We start from the raw sequence: 8,006 nt of genomic DNA, 5'->3' as shown, positions 1-8,006 counted from the left end.
ATGAAACCATCTAACTCTCTTACTTAATGCAAATTGTTTCAAAATATTTTAACCCTATAAAATAACGGTCTTACCAACCTCAAACTCTTGTGGAAGCCAATTTTCTGCCCGCAGGAGAGGATAGTCCTATGTGTGGTGGAAAATTTAATATATTAAAAAAATAATAATATTAGACAATAAAGCCAGGTTTGGATCATCGATATATATCACGCACCTCTCATAAGAATTAAATCAACGACAAAGTCTTCATTCCACTCCAATCACTAATTTCTCACTTCTTTTCTTTTATGATGAATCCTTCCCTCAAACGAGTCCATTTTGATCAAAATTCTTCATTTCTCTGTCCTGCCGTTAAAGCAAACAGCGTTGCAAGAGTATCAAATCAAATCATTGTACGAAGGTCTGGAAATTACAAACCTCCTGTTTGGAAACATGAGTACATTCAATCATTAAATAGTGAATTTAAGGTATGAATGATATAAATGTTTAAATTTGTTGTTTACTTTGTTTGTTTCCATTTACCGTTAAAAAGAGTTATCAATTACTTGTGGATGTGTATGCTGTGTTCAGGAAGAAATATATGTAGAACGCTTCAATGAGCTAAAGGAGGAGGTAGATGTGATGATAAACCAAATAATAGATGATCCTCTAAAGCAACTCGAGTTGGTTAATACTTTACAACGACTTGGAATCTCATACCATTTTGAGAATGAGATTAAAAATGTGTTGAAAAGAACACACCAAAAGAGCAATAAAAGTGATGATTCAGAGGAATAATTTGTATGCAACATCACTTAAATTCAGACTTTTAAGACAACAGGGTTTCAATGTTTCAAATATTTCTTTTTAATAAAAGTATCATCAATTAATATATATTTCTTACATTTTAAATGAATTTGATTTTATCTCATTAATTATTTCATTTTAAATGAATTTGATTTTATTTCACTTCAATTTATTCTATTTGTTTTTGAATTATTTCATTAATGTTAGAACGGTGTAATGGAACAGTGAATATGTCAAATCTACAAATATGTGAAAATGTCGAAGTTTAATATTATACTCATGTTAGATTAGACCATGCATATATATTAATTTAACTTTTAATATTATAATGACAGAGGTTTTCTATAATTTCATGGATGAGACGAAGAACTTTAGCACATGATAGGATTTAAATGGAATGTTATCATTGTATGAAGCTTCTTTCTTAGGTATAGAAGGTGAGAACATTTTAGAGGCAGCAAAACATTTTACAATCAACTATTTGAAAAAATACATAAGATCCTGTAGGGATGAATATGAAGCCTCTATTATTCGACATGCGTTGGAGCTTCCCTAACATTGGCGAATCTCAAGATTGGATACAAGATGGTTCATTGATATCTATGAGAGAAAAGTGGATATGAACCCTATTCTTCTCGAAATTGCTAAATTAGATTTCAATCGAGTTCAATTTCTTTACCAAGAAGATCTGAAATATGCATCAAAGTATGGTATAAATATTATAAATATATTTTGAGCATTAAAAATAATTGTTTGTGGTGAGTTATTCTCGAAACTTTGTTTCAAGTCACCCATTTACTTGAAAGTTTTCTTTTTCTTTAAAAAATAGGATACTTTTTAATTTTTAATAAGAAGAAAGATATTTTATTTAGATAGGTGGGTGTAAATTTAATACTTTTGCTAACTTAACCTACATTCTTGTATATGCTAATTAGGTGGTGGAGAAGCACGGGCTTTAGCGAAAAGCTGAGTTTTGCAAGAGATAGATTGATGGAAAGTTTCTTTTAGTCGGTAGGTGTTGGATTTGAACCTCAATTCTCATATTTTAGAAGAATGACCACAAATGTTGCTGCAATCATAACGACAATAGATGACATTTATGATGTATATGGCACATTAGATGAACTCGAGCTCTTTACCAAAGCTGTAGAGAGGTTAGCAATCGATAAATATATTTTTCGTTTACTAAATGATTTAAGGAAAGTAATATTTTAGTTCATAAACTTTAATTAAAAAAAATAAAAATAAAATTTAAACAACTAAATAAAATATTATTAAAATATATAATGTCTTTTGAACCTCAAAACGGTTAGAGAATCTTGTAATTTATACAGGTTTTAATTGAAAAAGGTATAAATATTTAACCCTCTTATAAATTATTTATAATTTTAGGTGGAATGTTGAGGTACTAGACCAGCTACCTTACTATATGAAAATATGTTTTCTTGGTCTCCACAATTCTATAAATGAGATGGCTTTTGATGTGTCAAGAGACAAAAGAACTAATGTGATCCAATACCTTAAGAAAACGGTAAGAATTTAATTATGATGAATTTTTTTAACTTTGAATATTATTATTTAATTTACTTTATAACAAATTTAATTTTACCGTGGGTAGATTTGTGCAAATCTTACATGTTGGAAGCTAAGTGGCATCATACCGGTTATAAACCAACATTAGAAGAGTATCTAGACCATGCATGGATTTGAGTAGGAGGACCAATTGCATTAGTTCATGCATATGTTATGACATCTCCAATGCTCCAAAACATGGAGAGCTTGGAAAAAAATATTGATATAGTTCGATGTCCTTCCATAATTTTGCGACTTGCTGATGATCTTGGAACATCAACGGTATGTGAACAATAAATCATGTTATCGTTATTAAAAGTAAATATTTTATTAAAGTAATTAAAACCTATGTATATGAGTATATAAGCATCTTCGAGTTAATGAAATTCCATATAGATTATTCCATTTAACGTTTTGGAACATTTATTTACTAACATGATTTCTGGATGGACATTTTATTCAAGTTGAATTAGAGAAAGGCGATGTTCCAAAATCAATACAATGTTATATGAATGATACAGGAGCTTCAGAGAACAATGCTCGTGAACATATAATGAGTTTGATTGGTGAGACATGGAAAGAGTTAAATACGATTGAGGTCGAGAATTCAATATTTCTTCGTGTGTTCATCGAGATAGTTAAAACTCTTGTTAGAATAGGTCAATGCATTTATCAGTATGGAGATGGACATGGCACAGGGTGCCAAGAAATAACTGATGGTATAATGTCTCTATTTATTCGACCCATTTCCATGCAACAAATTTGATTAAGTATGGAAGAAAGTGATATACTTTTGTGCTTTCTTATAATGTACCACAACAAATTTGATTAAGTATGGAAGGAAGTGATATACTTTTGTGCTTTCTTATAATGTACCACTGATTCAGCTTTAGCTTTTAAAATATTTGGTATAAGTGTATTTTATGTTCCTCCATCATGACATTGTATACAACGATATCGTCGAGATACACTATGACAAATTGATCCAGAATTTATGAAAATTTTGGTTTATCAAGGTAAAAAACGTAGCTTGTAATGCCCCTATTTTTTATACTTAGATCATATTTGTCATTACATGCACGCTTTGATAACATATGCAGAAAACTTAATGATACATTTCAAACCAAGCCATAGACTTATACGTTTAATTTAAAACAAGAAATAAGAATAATAATATTGTCAAAAACTAAGCCTATACGAAAATGAAAAGTCACCTATGAAACTACTATTTAACAATGCAGGCTAGAAACGGTTGTCATTAATCTAATTACAAAAAATTGTTCTCGTTAATTTAATTCTTTCGACTGAAAAAAAAATGCTTTAAATTATGACATGTCGTACTCTCCTCCATTGTTAGGCCTCAAGAATTTGATCTTCAACTAGATCTAATTTTCAACTTTAGTTTTCCACTTCTTGAATGTGACAAACACATATGACTTTTGTATCAAGAAATAAACTCATATCTTCCTTTTGAAATCATCAATGAAGTGACGTGAAGCTTAGATCAACATAGTGATGAAATAGGAGATAGTTCCAAAACATTTTTACAGACCATTTCCAACCGTTCTTCTTTATTTTTTTTTTGCAACCTTTGTGAAGCGAACTTGTTTTTGCTTGCCCATAACGCAGATCTTACAAATACTCATAATAACTAGTTTCAAGCTTTCTAAAACTCCTTTCGCAGCCAACATCCTCATTCTTTTAACGTTTATATATCCAAGTCTAGTGTAAATTAGACTTGAACTTGAAGCACTCTCAGCAACAACAGCTATGTACATACACCATGCAGTGATATATAAGGCTCTAGATTTTGGGCCACGTGCTACCACCATAACATTCTTAATATCTTCTACTGAATATTGAAAATCGCGGTCAACTCTAGAGGTGTGGTTCTGCTTCTTCTTTGATTTAGTATAATCTGTCAAAAAGTGCTATTTTCTTCAAAATTTCAACACGTTAAATTTTGTCTGTTTGAAGATTTTCATTAGTTCTTTGATTTTGATTGACTAGGTATGTTTGGGCCCTTATAAGAGTTTGGCAATATGGATGATTATGGTATGCATGAGGTAAGAAATTACCAAAATACTCCTCTCATAAGATTTGTGATTAAAATTGTTTTATATGTTTTTTGGTGTGTTCAAAAGGAGAATGGGCTATTGTGATCTGTACTCTGGGTGATTGATGGATGTTATCTCTCGTTAAGCTTGTTCGCTTGTATGTTTCCATCATTTAATATCTTTTAGTTCTAGATGTTCGATTGTGTATTCTCCGTGTATGGCGTGTTTATCTGCACAGAGCTACAGTGTTAGAGTTAGGATTGCTAAACAATGACCTATGTTGGGATACCTTCATTAGAATGAGAACCTTAAGATCATGAGTGATAGTTAGAGGGTCTAGATCTTAGTGCTCTCAGACTAGGAAAGACAGAGGAGTGAAAAGAGAGCAACTTAGAGTCAGAAGTCCATGTTAAGCCACCTAGCTGCTTTGGGAATATAAAGACCTCCTCAACCGCCAAATAAGACTAGGATGATGTTTAATTTATGGATTATATGCATAGATGATCGATAGGAATATCTTCCTAGCAAAGCATGCACGAGAGAACTCAGTTAAGATTAGGGAGCTACAACTTGTGTGGTTTAAATATCGACCCAAGTCAATAGATTTCTAGTAAACCTTGTACCCCAGGATCGTGAGCCATTAGAGGTTTAGACTCATGTACACCAAGAGATTAGTTTACCCGGAGGAGTTAACCTCGAATGTCTTAAAAATGAGAAATAGGATTTAAATTGCCTAGACACCTCTAAGAACCTAACAGACCTCAAGGCATCCAAGAATGACAACGGTAGCTCTTTCTAGTTTGATAGCAACTAGTATAGTGTCTGAAAACTTCCACTTCCCTTCTCACTCTAGTACGCTATCGTTGAGCTAGGTATGAGGCCAATTAAGGATGTGTGATTCGGTTGTTTGTAGGATTATCCTGTATTGTGGATAAGTCTTGTAGTTGGGCGTTGATAATGTGGGAAGTCAGTGGTTACAGACCTCAAGGCATCCAAGAATGACAACGGTAGCTCTTTCTAGTTTGATAGCAACTAGTATAGTGTCTGAAAACTTCCACTTCCCTTCTCACTCTAGTACGCTATCGTTGAGCTAGGTATGAGGCCAATTAAGGATGTGTGATTCGGTTGTTTGTAGGATTATCCTGTATTGTGGATAAGTCTTGTAGTTGGGCGTTGATAATGTGGGAAGTCAGTGGTTACCCTACACGGAGGATCCGTCATATGGGAGGGCATTGATAATGCACGTAACCAATGAATTCCCACATACCGAGGATAATGCCCCAAACCTTAAGGCGACTACATGGTCTGTGGGATGAGTCCGCTAGTTAAACTCCCATGGATGACGAGTAGGCTAGCACTCACTTTGTTGTCCTCACCTTGTAGGAGGAGGCTAGCACTTACCATGTTATCCACAAGGATATTGGTTAAAACCCCCCTCCTCCGACCTAAATTGTGTGAAAGTTCTCTATTTAGCATCAAATAAATTACAAGTAATGGAAAGAGCAATAATAAAAGATACCTATGGTAAGCCGTAATGGAAGCAAATATCTATAATAAAAAATCAAAGATGATATATATGGTAAACTATAATTCAGTACTAAATATTCTTAACACCCCCGTAAGTTGAGCATCAGATTTGAATGAACATGAAGCTTGAATTTGAAAAATTCAAAGAGTAAGTTTAAATAATTTTATGCAAAACTAGGTGAGCCAGTTTCCATAGTAAGTGTTAAACTAACGTCAAGGGGTCATAGTAGCTTCGGCCAAGTTCAACTAAGTGACCCTTCCGCTTTATCATGTTCCTACATTTAATAGGAGCCCTCACATTAACAACTACCCTTGTTGTCCCAAGTTGCTTTCAAGTACGGTTTATAGGATCATGGTGTCAGCCTTGACCCATCCGACACATAATAATAGCTTGAAATATCTACCTATTTAGTTCCAAATCTCTCTTTGAAATCGATTTACATATTAGCAGCTTTCGTCTTGATTCATTTCTATACACAATAGAAACACTCCTTTGAATTATCTACCTATATAGTCTCAAATCTCTCTTCGAGACTAATTTACAAAATCGTCACTTCCACCTTGATTTTTTTCAACCTCCAGATGCATTCAGATCTATGCCTTTGATCATCCTTTACGATCCTACAGTATTTAGTCTACCGAAAATGTATCGACCTCGGTTATCTCTAAAACTGCTCTAACTCTAGCACTCTAAAATTAACTTGACTCATATATGATTTGCTATGGAGATATTTTATCGATCACCAAGAGCATAGAAGTTATAATCTAAATATTCATGCATGCTTATTAGAGAGATATTCCTATCGATCACTTCAGCACAAAATTTCATAGTCTAAAAACATATAAGTAATTATCTAAAGCTAACACACAATTTACACACAATCTAACACACAATTTACACACAATCAAACACGCTCAGTGGGGTGATAATGTCTATTGGAGCACAAATCACACATTTTTCTTCCTCATTTCTAGCCAACGGAAAACACTAAATAGGCATCCATCAATAATTGTCATACTACGGAAATTTTTGTAATATTTTATAACATACATTGTACCCTACTAACATACATTGTACCCTTTGCCTTTTTCGCTTACATTTTTTCTCGTTGAATGCTTTATATTTCTTGAAGACTCGCTGGTTGGAACGAATTTAAAGGAGGAGATTATGCATGTTTTCACACGCTAGTAGCCACGTGCCACAACCTCTCCACGAAGATCGTAGGTTGACCCTCAAATGTCGATAGAGAATGTGGCGACCCTCAAATGGTGCTCATTAAGCCATGTAAGGGCTAGGACAGATCATGATGCGACCAAGGAGAACAGTACATCATCCAACACACCAAGAAGAGTGTGCATTAAAGCTAATTTGTGACATAAGAAAGGTTGAAAAGAATGAGGTGACACGAGTATTGAAGACAAGCTCAGAGAGAGTCGAGTAGGGCTCTGGGCCATAACCTTAAAAGTTTGGGTCTTGATATGAGGTTCAATAGGCGGCTCTGGAGTTATGTTCGTCTATATGAAAGATGAAAGCTAACTAAATTTGGTGTCAATTAGATATTCGACGGATGCTCTACGGGGTCGTATGACCATGAAAAAATTACGTATACTCTAGAAAGATTTGAAATGCATCAAAATGTTCTATAGGAGAAGACATTGTGTCAGCTCTCCATCACCCTTGGGCCCTGTGGTCTAAGGACATTGTGTCAGCTCTCCATCACCCTTGGGCCCTGTGGTCTAAGCAAGCTACCTTTTAGCACATACGTGTGTCATAGTGTGGGTAAGTGTTACGAGATGAGCGTTTTAAGCGACTTTCTTAAAAATGAGTCTTTCAAGAATATTGTTAGACAACACGACTGTGCCAACATTGCGTCCTAACCCATGTGTCGTAGGTTGGATATGCACACACGCGGGTTCATGCCTCGATTAGAACCAAGATGGATGGATGTTTGGGTTATCTCGATGAAATGACTAACACATGGGTCGGTTTCAATATAATGTTTGAGCAATATAAAATGGTTGAGCTTTCTCAAGGCGTGGGACGACCTCAAGATGTATAGGTCG

At 34.3% G+C, this 8,006-nt stretch overlaps 1 pseudogene; it reads left to right on the top strand.

Annotated features, from left to right (window-relative positions):
* Window positions 1-290: 290 nt before the first annotated feature.
* LOC111434905 lies at window positions 291-3,130 on the top strand (annotated as a pseudogene).
* The last annotated feature ends 4,876 nt before the right edge of the window (window positions 3,131-8,006 follow it).

This window comes from Cucurbita moschata, unplaced genomic scaffold (genome assembly GCF_002738365.1).
Source record: "Cucurbita moschata cultivar Rifu unplaced genomic scaffold, Cmos_1.0 Cmo_Scf00047, whole genome shotgun sequence".
Classification (NCBI taxonomy): Eukaryota; Viridiplantae; Streptophyta; class Magnoliopsida; order Cucurbitales; family Cucurbitaceae; genus Cucurbita; species Cucurbita moschata.
The sequence above is the reverse complement of the archived record's forward strand: the minus strand, read 5'-3'. Positions and strand labels throughout refer to the sequence as shown.